This window comes from Natator depressus, chromosome 7, assembly GCF_965152275.1.
Source record: "Natator depressus isolate rNatDep1 chromosome 7, rNatDep2.hap1, whole genome shotgun sequence".
Lineage (NCBI taxonomy): Eukaryota > Metazoa > Chordata > Testudines > Cheloniidae > Natator > Natator depressus.
In genome coordinates, this window is record NC_134240.1 from 10,165,797 (window position 1) to 10,180,710 (window position 14,914).

Consider the following 14,914-nt stretch of genomic DNA (forward strand, 5'->3'; position numbering starts at 1 on the left):
GTGATGATCTGTCCCTAGATCTCTAAGCTGGCAAGTAGCAAGGAAGCAATATATCACCCTGCCACACATCAGTTGAGTAAAAGAATATGGATTCACTCGTGGACATTGAGAATCCTGTAAAGAGTAAGTGTCTGCTCTGGTGGTGGAAGCACTGCAGACATGCAGCTGTTCATTCACTAAAACACACCCCGTTACTAATTAAGTGTAGAGCAACCAGCTTCTGAGCAGGCTGCTTGATGGCTGCCGGCCATCTGAAATTCTGCTGGAGAGGAGAGTCCAAAATATTGCAAATTGGGCCAGTGACTGCCTTTAGGAATGCCTTTGTGGTTAAGAAAACTGAAGGAAACTGCTGCCCCCAATACACTGTATGACTTAACCAAAGCAAATCATCCTCATCAAATTACCCAGACTGCTGTTCGGGTTTCAAAAACGTAAGTGAATGTTATTCTAGATGGCTACCTGCTGTGTTTTTAAAGCCTTTAGAGACATCCTACATTGTATTTTTTAAAAAGTGGCATTCAAAGTAAAGATTAAAGATGGGAAAACTGGTGCAGCAAAATAAGAACCAATCCAAACCTTCACCACAAATTAAGCAAGCCAGAGAGAAACAAACCTTCATAAGGCTCAAAAGGGCCTTGTCATTAAAAATAAAGAAAACTGACAACCTTGCACTTGCTAGTTTCAGGTGGACCTGGAAGAATCACCTAATTATTGCCAAAAACTGATTTAGTAGTATTTCTGCCTCAACTGGAGCCAAGAAATGCTAGAAATCTTATGATAAAGTTTCAATTTCCATATCCCAGGGGTTTGATTACATTCAGGTATGTTTTGGATAAATCTACCCCTTTGAAGGGTCATTCACTGTTGCATATACGATACTATTGGCTGCTTAGTTTTGCAGGAGGAGGAAAAGAAAAGGGATTAGATTAAAAAAAGGATTACAAATGATCTTCAAGAATCAATAGAGCTGGTGAGAAATGCTACGAGGTTTCACCCTCCTAAAAAGGTGATGCTGAGTCATGTCTCTGAATAGTGGTTTCTTGCTATGGTGTATAACCCAGGACCGAGGTAGAAGAAGAGCAAGCACACACTGGAAGTGTGAAAAGAGGAAACAGAGAGAGAGAGAGAGAGAGATGCAGGGGAAATCCTTTGATATTTCCTACGCTAAAAGGGGAATTCACTGAATTAAAATGGATCCTTGAAATTTCAAAAGCTGAAAACCTTCCAATAAAGATGGACAAGAATGCTACATTCCAGGATTAAAACACAAATGTACTGAGCTTGGTATAGGATCTTATACAACAGAGTAACTATGTGTACTTGCTGCTATGCAAGCACCACCTTCCTATACCGAATTTTCATAATTATAACAGAAAGGCGTAAATTTTCTAATGCATGGCAGTTCAAAAAGTAATCAAGAGAATGTGCCTGAGGGCTATTTTAATGTATGCAAAGCTAGTGACCCACTGTAAATGGGAGGTAGGCTTCAATGAATGCAAAGTAATGCACACATACTAAAGACCTGGTCTGATGAGGGACGGCTAAAATTAACACCCAATTAATTTCCGAATTGACAAACAAATGAAACCCATAAATCTACTTTCTCATTAATTTTCTTGTGGCATAATTTAAAGCAGTAATATGAGGGCAAAAACTGAGCATTATCCATCATAAATATCAAAAAAGATAGCACTGTAACACCATAAATTATGCATATTACCTGTTGTTAAAAATGATTAATGTATTATCAACTTTATCGTGCACTGTATATGTCTAGACAGATCTAAAATCTGAAAATTTCATTTAGTACTTGGGAATAAAGGGTCCAGAAGGAACGGAATTATCCACAGCACATTCTGAGGCTGGCCTCCTGACACAAAGACCGCTTCTCATGCTGTCATCTGGGAGTTCCAGGCTCTGAACTAGACTCATCCCAAGCCTTGGGTCGGTGGAGGTTGAGCGTATCGTAGAGGTGATACGCTGAGTCTCCCTGGGGAAGGGAGACAAATCACACTGCTCTGAGAGCATCCCTGCTAGCTGATCCACAGAATGGCACTGGCATCTGTTTCACAAGGGGGCTGCTCACCTCCCCTACCCTCTTGGCTGAAGGGAAAGCACTGCTCCATGATGTAGAGAGATTGGGAGGAGAGATAACAAATGAAGGGGAGGGAAAGTGAAGGGATAATTGCATTCTGCCTGGAAGGTAACAATTGGTGCTTTCTAGAAGTGCCGAAGCGCATCACCTTGGCCAACTGAATAAGGACACAGCTGTGATCCCTGTTGCCACAGTCCCTCCCCACAGATCAAACCTGTCACTCTTGTAAGAAGCTGAACTTAACTAGCTTGATCTTACTCTAGGCTCTCCAGTCCAATCTCACCCTCAAGTCTCTTGAGTAGCTGCTTTACCGGCTCCTGCTTATCCACACATGTCTTTTTATTTTCTTAATTATATACATTAACACAACACCTTTCTCGCTCTTTTTTGGCTAAATGACTACAACAGCTTACCATTTCCTAACAGCCCTTATGGCCACTGAGGGATGCAGCAATTTAGAGCAAGTAAAGTCAAGGAGAGACAATGGCTAATCTTCTACATATACTGAAACTTCAGGGAAGTGGTGGTTAGAAGAGAGGAGTGGTAGTCAGGACTCCAGGTTTCTACTCCCAGTTGTGCCACGCTGACTCACTGTGTGTCATTAAGCAAGCCATTTAACTTCTCTGTGTAAATAGTGATTTAAGGTACCCAGGGGGGACACAGTGATTTAAGTTCTGCCAAGGGGGACACAGAAGAGAGCGTAGCAGAAAAAGCAAATACAGGACATAGTGAGAAAGCAGGAAGAGGTGACATTAACTTACACCTTCAGGGAAAGTAACTAACAAATGGGCATAAGGAGGTGCCATTAGCTCTGTGGCATTCAATGGTTCTCTGGAAGAACTAGTGCCCAAAGGTGTGTTTAACCACATCAGACAGATAGCTGAGAACACGAACCTCTGAGTGCTAAACAAAATCTCTGCAAAGCCTTCAATTTTGGGGAAGAGTTGTGTGTACCCCATAAGCTCCACAAGTGCAAAGAATAACAGCTTCACAGGAAACCTGACCCTTTCTCTCTCTCTCTGCTGCAAACAGTACTAACTCCATCAATATGAAGGTCACTGGCCCAAAACCCACTAAACCAGAGAGGTACATCTACCTTGACAGCATAAGCCATAGGCCATAGACCACTCAAATAGAGTCCACAAAAGAATCTGTCTGCATCCATCACTTCACTAGGAATTGGATAACCCAAGTCAACCCCACCCTACCCATACTGGTTACAGACCCTAAATTCCAGACAGAGAACAGAGAAATCAGCTTTTTTCAGGGGTAGGTGTCTGTATCCTCACCATTCCTTGCATACCCATCCAGGAGCCATGCCCAGTCTAGTCTCATTTAATAAATACAGTCCACAACCATGCTTTTCTTTGTTTGGCAATTATTAATCTACATATTCAAAATGAAAGTCATGCCACGATTATCTCGAACTATACAGCAGAACCATGTCATACCAACTGGCAAATACTATGTCATCCCTTTTACAACATGCATCCCAGTTTACTCCATCATGCCTTATACTTGCTCTCACTGAGTAATCAAGTAAACTTACTGTTGCCTAGTCTTCTATTCCCTATCTCCTCTCTACTGTTTTGTTACCATTCGCTACAGCATGTTTGTGAGCTCCTTGGAGGAGACCTCATTTCCTTCCATTTTGGGAGACTTCTTTCAAACCTTCAGGCCTGACAGAAATCATCATACTACTACTAGATGGAAAGGGGCTTTTCATTTCTTTTTAAATGAATGGCACACTGCATAGCAATGGTCTAGTGGCTGAGAACATTACTGTATTTCCAGCCAGGGTGCAGTGAATTCTATTACCAGGACTTTGATCTGGGCATTACATGCTTTACAGAAATTCCCCTCCTTAAGGAAGCATACTCGTAGTTTTAGTGCTGCCATGCTGAGAATGGTAGGGAACGAATCTGAACAGACCTATTTCCATCCCGACTTCCAGTCTCACATTCACACATGGACATACAACACGAGCTACCTACCTGTTCTCCCCACCCCGATACACACCAATAGACCAGCTGTATTCACACAATTGTGTGCTAAGGATGAACAGAGAGTGTAAGCTGCTCCAGTGAGTGCTAACTCAAGGGTTGAGATTAGTTCATATGCATTCAACTCCATCCTGGCAGCATCGGCTCCAATATGGATACACAGATCAATGGAATATTAAAGACCATTAAATACAAGGCCTGCTTTGTGTTTAGCAAATGCATAGCAGGGCAAATTTACTTTGCCACAGAGGTGTGATGGGGAGATTCCAAACCTCGGAGAGATCAAGGGTTCATTGGGGTTTAATTATAAATCCCCTCTCTCGTTAAAGCATTTTTAGCTTCTCTATCACTCTGCAGTACTTAAAATCACTTCAACAGTCAGGTGCTGATTTGTAACACCACTGCACAATATAGTTTCTCATTTCAACATTTTCACTTAGTTTAATATAGAGAGGGTTTGATTTATCATAGTTGTGCTGGTCAATTAATGACTGGCTTGTTAGGTTACACACTTCAAGTACCTTACACTTCACCTCAAAGCCATAATCACTCTACCGGCCAAAACGAACAGTATGTTTGAATCATTAGTGCGAGTTAGTGAATACAATCTATCAGAATTTTGTGCAAGTTTTGTTGTTTGCTTTTCCGAGTGACAATAGGGACAATTATTTAATTTTAGCCTTCACATGCTCCCTATAAATATATATTAAATACATGTATTTTTTAATAGCTAGCCTCAAATGCAAAGTAAGAGACCCTACCCTTCTTCATATAAAAGAGCTATCATTTTTTTCTCAAGGTCACTTTGCATGCACAGTCCTAACAACTTACAGCTAATGCTCACAGGTCCTGTCTGGCATTAAAAACCAAAGCCATATTCAGAAACAACAACAAACAATAATTCTGAAAAACAAAGATGGCGTAAGCTTGTTTTTCTTGCTTGTTTGCAAAACAACGCAAAAGTACAAACTACCTACAAAAGCACAAATTATCTAATGAGGACTCTCAGAAAGTAAACTGCAAATAGCCAGCCTCCAGAATTAGCAGATGTAAATGCTGTTTCAGTTATAAGCAGAAAGAGCAAAAGCAGTTCTATGTTGTCATGCGCAAAAGAAGAAAGACAGGGCACAGTTTTTAATTTGGTATTTTCTCTTCTTTCAGATTGCCCTGCTTTCAAATCAGAGGATTTCTTCAGACAGCTTTAGAAATAAAGTTAAACGTTTTCCTTTTCAAACTTGACAGAGGGCAGATGCATCAATTAGAAACCTATCTGATTAAAAAGGTAAGAAAAAATATAACCAACTGTGGTACATAATTCAAATGCTGTACGTTTTGGTGATTACCTTGTTCATAGCCCTATCCCTTTGTCCTAGACCTTCTAAGTCCTTGTTTGTTCCACTCAGAATTTTCTAGCCATCAGATGCTCTATTACTGTGCTAGTCGTCTTGCAGGAGTGCTCTCTCCCTTCTGAAAAAAGCAAACAACTGGATAGATATCATTACACTAAGGAAATCTCTTGGAAAAACCAAACAACTTGCTAATCTTTCTAGCCCCTTCATCCAAGTTAAAGATAAGAAAAGCAAACCTAAGTCAGTTTCAACCACATTCCAGGGACAAGTTCCCCTTTTCTCCTTTATCAAAATCCCAGCATTTAAAGTTTTTTTTCCAGACCTTGCAGGATAAACTGCTGCTCACACCCGCAAACAAAGCAATATTTGTTTAATAACTGATTGCTGCCATGGGTACAGTAAACAAGTGGCCCAGCATTCGTGTTTATGAACAAACACATCATCTTGCAAGAGCAATTTAACATTAACCAGGTGGAATAATCAACAGATTTCATAGGTGACACTCAGGGCAGGACTAATGTAAACAGAGCAGGGAGGAGAAAGGGGCCACTCTCAGGGAATCAAGGTTGAGGCAAATGCATTACAGAGTAAACAGCTGGGAAGAACTCAAGACAAACAAACAGTCATTCTTCTGACATTTAGAGAAGCAGAAAGGTTGTATGTTACATAGATCAGCTGCTGACCACCATGAAATCAAACCAGTTGGGGACCAGGCCTCCTTGTTTACACAGTGCCATGTTTGCTTATAAACAACAATTTGCTGTTACCAACTTTTGCATTACTCATCATATAAACCATCAGATCAAGTGAAATCTTGTTAACTCTTTACTGGATTTGGGATTTAAAAAACAAAAACAAAACAAAAACAGAAAAACACCTTTGGAATCTTGAGCTAAAAGGAACCAGCCGGATGAGGAAATACACTTTCACATGTCTGTCGAAAAATTAAGGTGCAAAAGAGGCAATATCTGTTCAGGTGTAATCTTGAAGCAGTTTAAAGAAGGGCCTTCACCAGCATAGTCTGCTTCAGGTTTGTCTTTAAAAATCAAAATCAAAATCAGTGAGTGATATTAGCTAACTTGCTAATTTTTGGAATAGAAACTGAAGAGAGTAATATTTAACCTACAGACAGAGGTAAAACTCTACGCCTTGTCAATATACAGGATAACCTAGGTCAGAAGATGCATTTAAATAAACAACCTGCAAATACTTAAGGTAGGGGTTCAAAATGAAGAATATCTCCTTTCAAAAAATGCAAGGAAAGCAGGAACAATTCAGGTTTCTTGCTGTACAACAGAATCCCTGCCAAGCAAAAGGGGTGTGTGTTTACACATACACACACACACACAATGGCTCTCTATATTCTACCTATCTATATGCCCACACACATGATACTGATGCAGCACAGCGTATTTACTCCTCCTCCCTCTTCTCTCCTCGACTCCCTTGCTCTGGCCTCCCATTACCATTCTCACATCACTGAGCATTCCCTACCTACATTTTTTTTTTTAACCCAAACAGGGCTTTTGGCTCAACATTTTCTCCTAACTCTTGCTCATCCGGATAGAAACTTCAAGCCCTCACCTACCGCTCTGCACCTCCCCTTAAGAGTTCTGCAGAGCCCCCAACAAGCCCCACCTGTTGCAGGGGAAGGAACCTCCAAGATCTGACATTCTCCGATACTTGGCTACATTATTCAAATCTTGTGGCCGCAGGGCTTCCCTGAATCAGGGACATGTATTTTCCGTTCCCATCTCTCATCCCCAGGGCCTCACAAGAAGTTGGACACAGCAGCAATCCCAGCAGAGATTTCCATGACTGCTGTGACCTGGGCCTGGATTTCAAGAAAGGCATGAAGATTGGGAAGAGGATCTAGGGCTCAGGATGTTCGTCTGGGATTCAGGAGACTCAGGATCAATTCTTTATTTTGCCACTGACATTCTGCATGACCTTCCCTTGGTCTCTCTGCAAAGCACTCCCACTACTCCCGTTACATACCCAGCTGGATAAAAGGTGCGAACCAGGGGGAGAACAGGAGTCAAGACTCCAGGAAAATGCAAGTGCTGGTCCATCTCTTTCTCCTCAGAAGATAAATTTTCTGAAGTCTGGGTCACCAGAGACTGAACTAATGACTGACTGCACATACAATTCCATCCCTTCTCCCCTCCCTGTGAGTGATCACAGTCCAGCCTCACAGAACAGCTATGGAGGGGGGGAAGCAGTTAACAAGATATTCAGATACTTCATATTTGCTTCCAAAATTTGGAACCCACAATCTGAAATCATCACAAACATCAGACTCCATGTATAAGTACTTGTGTTTCTGCACTCACGCATCCTATTCACCTCAACTGAGCTGCCTATCGATGCTCCTTTTCCAGCATGTAAAAATCACAGTTTACTCAGTACGAAGTAACTACTATATGATAAAAACTACAAGCATATCATTCAAATGCTTTATTGGTCAAATAGATGGATGCTTTTATTAGTCAAACCTTTTTTGTAATGGAGTGCCACTGATGACCCAGTGTTAGCCTCATTCCCTGCTATTAATCACACTTCTAAGAGCTCATTTTGTTTTAAAATCTTAAGAAATTGCTATAATTTAAAGACATGGTGCCTACATAATGGGAAATGCTTCACAGATTATATCATTTCATATAACACCGTATTTTTATAGGAATGCTGACCACGATACCAAGGTATTACAAAACTTGAGTACAATATTTTACAAAGAAAACCTACATGTAAACTTTCTTTTGTATTTGTGGTTTGCCACATCTACAATATTTTAATCACAACCTTTTGGGATTTGCAGAATTCACATGTATATGGCTTACATAGATTAACACAACAACAACATTCCCTGAACAAATGTAAATAAAATAAAATAAATTAGGATCCCTAATATGAAGGCTTAGTCAAGATGTGTTTAAACAAAATTCAACACAATGAGGTACTATGTAATCTCCATGCCTTGTCTGTTCAGAAAAGAAGAATTGAAGATGTCTCTTTATTGTAAGCAACTTCTACAATGAACTAGAAGCATCTTGCAAATTCACCTACTATAGTGAGATTTAAATTAATATAAACGATGGTCTTAACCCATAATTCTTTCCATTATTTAAACATACTCTGCAAAATGTTTTGACAATGTTGACTGTTACAGGAGGGAAAACACATTTAAGACCCAAATGTAAAAGCAACAGCAAAAACCTTCCATTTTGCAAATGTAAAGTAAAAAGCATCTTTAAACATCTTCTTATGAAAGAAAACGTGGTGCAATTATGTTGTAACACAAAAGAGAGTGTTCTTTTCTCAGTTCTCTAACAAGATATTAGTACCTACTGGCCCTATGAATACTGTGTATAAATCACATCATATTCAGAGTGTCTGAATTAATTATAATAGGAGCTGGAGAGAAATGTTAACTTTCCAGGTTGTTGCTAAGGATTAGCTCTTGTTTACAATTCTATATTTATAGAACAAGAAAAATTTGTCAACTGAAGGGCAAAGAGGAATGCAACTACACAAATGTAGCCATGATATCAAACAAATCAGATGTTGCACCCGTTTTTTGGAAAGCAAACCACCATTTATAACATGAAGATGCAAATGAGTCTTAAAATATACATGTGCTTCTTATTTCCATGCATTCAACGTCACTAGATATTATTTTATAAGAAATTATGTTAACATTTCTCATACTCTTAACTCAAGTCTGAGATTGTGAAACCAACATATGTGTAAACAGGTAGCATGTGTGTGGGGCGCTGGATAGCTTAGGACGGGGTAGTCAATTTTTTTTTTTTTTTTTTGTCGTCAAGGTCCAAATTTCTTGGTCAAGGTGTAGTCAAGGTAGATTTTGGCATCTGTTCATAAGTGTCTGGCAGTCTGATTTGTCCCACAGACTGCCTATTGACTATCCCTGGCTTACAAGGTTGATAATGGGACACAGAACCATTCACTTACATATCCAGCCAGCTAGGTAGTGACCTGAAGTTATTGGATGATGGCTGTTTAGCAGCCTATGCAAAAGGAGTTTGGCCGTTTCAGCCCAGTTTCATATCATAGGTCCCTCCACCATAAATAGAATTGACAGCTTTGTACTGCATCATGGCAGCAAATCAAGGACTACGGGCCTAATCCAACTCCCACTGAAGTTAACAGAAAGGCTCCTGAATGAACATGAGAAAGTAGTCTGGTCTCCACCCCATAGGTGCTTGCTCAGGTCAGAGTTGAGACACATTGGCAGAACAGGATGGGGAACCCTGCAAAGCTATTGCTCTTGTTCTATGGATAAACAAAACACTTTGGCCTCCAACACTTCCATGTCTTTTCTTTTTGCAAAGAGGTTGCCCACTAAAGTTGAGGTTGCAAAACCATTTCCATTTAGACTCCCTATTTTTAAACACAGCATTGAGACATGCACTTGCTCTCACGCTTGCTCCAATGTTTGTTTGTATGTGGAAAGCTCAACAAAAATCTCTTTAGTGGTTTCTGGTTTATGGAGAAGTGGGTGGAATAATGCATTTTTCTATTAAACAAAACTCTAACCACCAACTTCTTAACAGGGTGATTTGCAGAAGTGCTGAGCACCCACAATTGCGAGTGTCCAATCCCTCTAAAGAATCAGGCCCATAATTCGTAACGAGAAGTGCGCATTAGATTGGCTTTAATGGAAACATTCAGTCTCCCAGTGTTGACATAACTGGGGGGGGGGGGGAGAGGTGTCAGGGTGCTGCTGGGACAATACACATGTATTAGATTGTACACGCCCCTGTAAAACACGTATGCACACACACACAGCAATATGTTCTAATAAAACTGCCTTAACATCAGAGACAGAACAAAGTTCTGCAAAAAACCCATACATTTTTTTCAGGATTTTTTCAGCTGTAGCTTCTTTCTGGAAATTACTATGTTTCCTGATACTCTACAAATTCTTAATTTTTTTTTTAAAGGTCCAAATTTTCATTACCACTCATTCAAAAAAATGTGTATAGCTAATCTGTACTATTTCTGTGATTAGGGACACAACTGCAGTAATTGCATGTGCAATGAGTCAGATAAAAATGTAGCCACCGAAAGGAAGGTCCTCTGAAAACCAGGCCCTTATTTCTTTCCCATTAGTATGTGAAGACCAAGAGAACACACCCTTAATACTAGAGTAGCAATAGCAGCAGCAGCAAGCATAACCAAACTGTGCTGAGGTAGCTCTCCTATACTGTTTAAGGAAACAAAATGACCTCTGCAAAATCCAGGGTGTCCAACCTAATGGACAACTTGTAGCTTCCAGGCTCTACTCTGTGGCCTTCCAGGGGCAACAGTGTCAAAAAGAACGCTTCTGAATTTTCTATGGGGAGGATGTAAGTGGCATGGGCTTTCCGACTACAGATTACTAAATCTCCTGCATCCCCTGGTGCCACTCTGATCTGAGCCAGAGGAATGCTCTGAGCCGTTGCTGTCCTCCTCCTGCTCTAGCTGCTCAGCAACTCCCCCGCTGCCTGGCTCCTGTACTACAGAGGTGAGAGAAGACAGTTGTTGCTCCCCTGCCTGCTTTCCTGCTGGGCTGCGGGCATGTCAGGCAGAGTCAGGTAGGAGCTGCATTGCTAGGCACTATGCTAAGATCAGGCACAGCAAAAGAATAGCTCACTTCCATGCACAGTCACCCATGGCAGTCTGGAAGAGGGAAAGAAGAGAAGCAACTCAGAACTAACAACCTGATTCTCAGCCTCAGGCCAGGGTAGAGAAGCCTGGAGGCGGCTCTAACTTGCATCAATTAACAGTGGTTCTTTACGGACCACATGCCAGCTGCAAATGGAAGAGCATAATGTGTTTCAGCCACTCCCTCTTTCTACCCTTGATATACTCCCTACCTCAGGAGCTGGGGAGGGGCCCCCCTAGGGACTTCTGCACCTGGACACTACAGTGGTTTCCAATCACTTTGCAGAACTGTGCCCCTTTGACCTCTTTGAAAGAGCATGTTTGGCCCTCGGACTGGAGGATCTGGACACCACTGTGCTAAGTGGAAGCTATTCTATGCTTATGAAAATTAGCTCTTTGCTGCTGAATACCGAGAAGTGTGCACAGTCAGTATTATAGCCTGTGTTGTTCCTTATATGGCCAGAACTGTGGGTCTCCTGTGTTCATGTCTGAAATCTGTAGTTAAATATATTACTAGACCATCTCCATCCACATGCAGGTGCATGGTCAGACAGGTGTTCTTGTTGCTGAATACAGCACCGCTGATGCATAGGCTTCCTGCTTAAGGGATTTGTGAGAGAAAACAAAACACCAAATTTAAGGACCAAAAAGAACAGAATATTTAGCATCAGGCCGTGCAACGGGAGGATAATGTGCACGCTGGATCTGACTGTGCACTGCTGACATCAGAGACCATATGATCTCTTACTTTGGGATTAAAATTGTTTGTACAAGTCAAAGCAGAACAATAGGAACAACAAGGCATACAACGTATATTGCTCTACACTGCAGCCACATATTCAGCTGTATCAGCCACTTTCTTCGAGCAAACACAGCTTTAAAAGAAAATAGCCAGAGCGAAGAACTTCTGGAAAGCTGCTACATCTGATCATGCATGCAAGAGTTCTCCTATCGCTTCCTTCCAGGGTTTGGAAAAATAAAACAAAACACCTGACACACCACTTAGCAAGCATAATACCTACAAAAGCGCTACTCGTTTAAACAGGTTACCATGCTACCTAAGCCTTAGAGGGAGGTCTATGAGCTATAATGAGTGCATCTTGTTTTGTAAGATACACAGAGGAGCTCAATTAAATGAACAACTGTAAAGGAAACAACTGATAAAGGAATTAATGCTCTCTGTGCCAAAACTTAACATAACATCTAGGATAACAAAACAATGCCAAATGTGTAACTGCTAAAAGAGGTAAAAAAAAAAAGTTTTAGACATTCAATCCTAAACTACATTATGTAAAATTATCATCAAAAAAGACTAAAATTTCTTTTTGTAAAACTGCAAGATAAAGCTCTATGTTTCTAAGGTACCACTACTACCGTAGTATCAGAGTGCATAACGTACTTTAATGTATTTTTACTCCCAACACCCCTGTGAGGTAGGGAAGTGCTGTCATTCCCATTATAGAGATGAAGAACTGAGGCCCAGAGCAACTAAGTGACTTGACCATGATCACACAGGAAGTCTGTAGCGGAGCTGGAAAGTGAAGACCAAGTCTCGTGTGTCCAAGTCTCGTGTGTCCAGTTTCTAAACACTGGACCATCTGTCCTCTACAGAGAGGCAAAGAGATATTATAGATAGTAAAATCCTGTGTGAATGGGGCTAATTTCATTAGGCAGATGAATTAGCCCAATACTAAACTTGCAACCAGAGCAAGCAAAACCTGGGAGTTGGCCTGCATCCAGTTACAGGGGAAGGAGGATCAGCAGCAGAGGACAACCTCATCTCTCTTCCTATGTGGGTAAACGATGGATCTACATTGTGTGCACACCCACTGGATTCCCCTGGCATCCTCCAAATTCATCATCTATTCCGCTGATCTGCAGAGGCTAAAGAAAGCTCTTTCATAGTGATCAAGGAGATAGAGAATCCTTCTGCACAGGCTGTTCAGTTCTGGATGCCAACCTCCTTGACCTCAAATGCTGAAGACATGTAGCTTTTGGCCCTCATGTGCCTACATCTACAGTGCCTTAGGATCAGTGACACAGAAAAGGGAGACCAAAAAAATGCCACAGTGACTGATTAACACATATATATATTTATCTACAGATGCTCCCCGGGTTACGCAAGACCCAACTTACAGAAATCCGCACTTACGGAAAAAGTTCCATAAACTAGAAATAGGAGGTGGGTTTTTTTTTGTTGTTGTTTTTTGGCGTAATGGTCAGGTATACGTTTCCGACTTAGGCAAAACTAGAGTTAAGCAAGGTGTTCCGGAATGGAACAATTGCATACATCGGGGAGCGTCTGTATATTTACCAGATAGATAGATATAGTAGGGTGGTCACTGATGTTTCTCCCGCTCAGTGGCACGAACTTTTGAAATAGCACAGGTGGAGCAGCATTCTCCACGGTGATACTGGACAAAAATCACATCGTTTTTTGTTAGTACAAGACAGGGAAAACCCTTACAAAAACAGGTCTGTCCGGCTTAAAAGCAGACGAATGGCCTGCATAATTTTTACACACACACACACACACACAATATAGTTCTATGTACATATTACTTTCCATTCTCTAATCCTTGCTGCATCCTTCTAAGTTAAGTACTATTATTCCCATTTCATGGAGGTGTTAGCCAAGGCGTAAGATGTTACGGCTCTGACTTAAAGCCCACTGAAGTCATTGGAAAGTCTCCAAAGTATTACAGATGGCATCTAGTCCAGGCCATAGCTAATGGAGTGTTGTTCCCTATAATGCATTTCCATTTAATTTTAAAAGCCTTAAAGAGCATGCTCCCAAAAGCATGCTTTTTGCCATGCTCTTGGGAGAAAGACTAGGGTTATGAATGTCCAGGTTTCTTCTTAATTGTACAAGAACATATATTTCTCCTAGCAAGGCACCAAAGCCCCCCACAAAGTATGGCAGAAATTATTTTGCTACTCGAAATTAGTATTTTGCTCACTTATTCCCTGCCACTTCTCTCCACCTCTGTTTGAACTGCCCACATTCTAGAATTGTGTCTTCTGCCTTCGTGCACATGCAGGTCTGTCTCCACAAGTGACAGCGACGGGAGTCCAGACTACAATTTGGCCAGAATTGGGGAACTTTGTTTTCTTAAAAAAAAAAATGTGCATTTAAGTTTTTGTGGCCAATCCGTTCTATGAACTTTACCCCAGGAAATTTTGATCGTGGCCAAACTTCAGGTGATTTTAATCTAATCTAATTTGCCGGAAACATTTGCAAAGCCCATGTTGTGTGAATGTCGGCACATGCAACAACCACCTACAAGCCATTTCAGATAAAATATGCAGTGGTGGTGGTCTCACAAGCCTAAATAGGCTTAAGGGATTAAACACAGGCCTGTGAGCCAAAGTCCCAAATTCTATTCCCCACCCCTGCAAGTGACTAGCCTTAATAATAATTTGCACTCAAATAGCACTTTACAAAATCGATTATTGATGAAGTGGGTTATTATTTCTTCCATTGGGCAGCCTGGGAAACTGACAGGTGTGGAAGTTGATGTGCCCAAGAAAACATAGCATCTAGCAATGCAGCCAGGGATCCAAGGCAGACTGTACATAGAGATGACCAAACACTTTTTATTTTTGAAGGCAAAAATATCGGCATTTTTTGGCAGCTGTGAATGCTGAAATACTCTGGAGAAAAGTAGTTTAAATGACTTAAGATCCTAATCTCCCACTCTGGTGCATCCAACTACAAGGCAGTTGCTTCAGTAAACTATCTGGCCTGATCCGCAAGTCAAAGTCTGTCTTCTAAAAAGTCCAAGAAGCCTTCCGCTGTG

General features: G+C 41.1%; 1 protein-coding gene across 12 annotated transcripts in view; it reads right to left on the minus strand.

Moving 5' to 3' along the window:
• FOXP1 (forkhead box P1) overlaps positions 1 to 14,914 on the minus strand; it is a 494,830-nt gene that overhangs the window by 215,070 nt on the left and 264,846 nt on the right. Inside the window, exon 1 of one of the 12 annotated variants that reach the window (XM_074957484.1) lies at positions 5,442 to 5,565. The exons of the other annotated variants lie outside the window; for them this stretch is intronic. The gene's annotated coding sequence lies outside the window, so the exon portion shown is untranslated. Of the gene's footprint in view, positions 1 to 5,441; positions 5,566 to 14,914 lie in introns of those variants that run through there. 12 annotated transcript variants of the gene reach the window in all.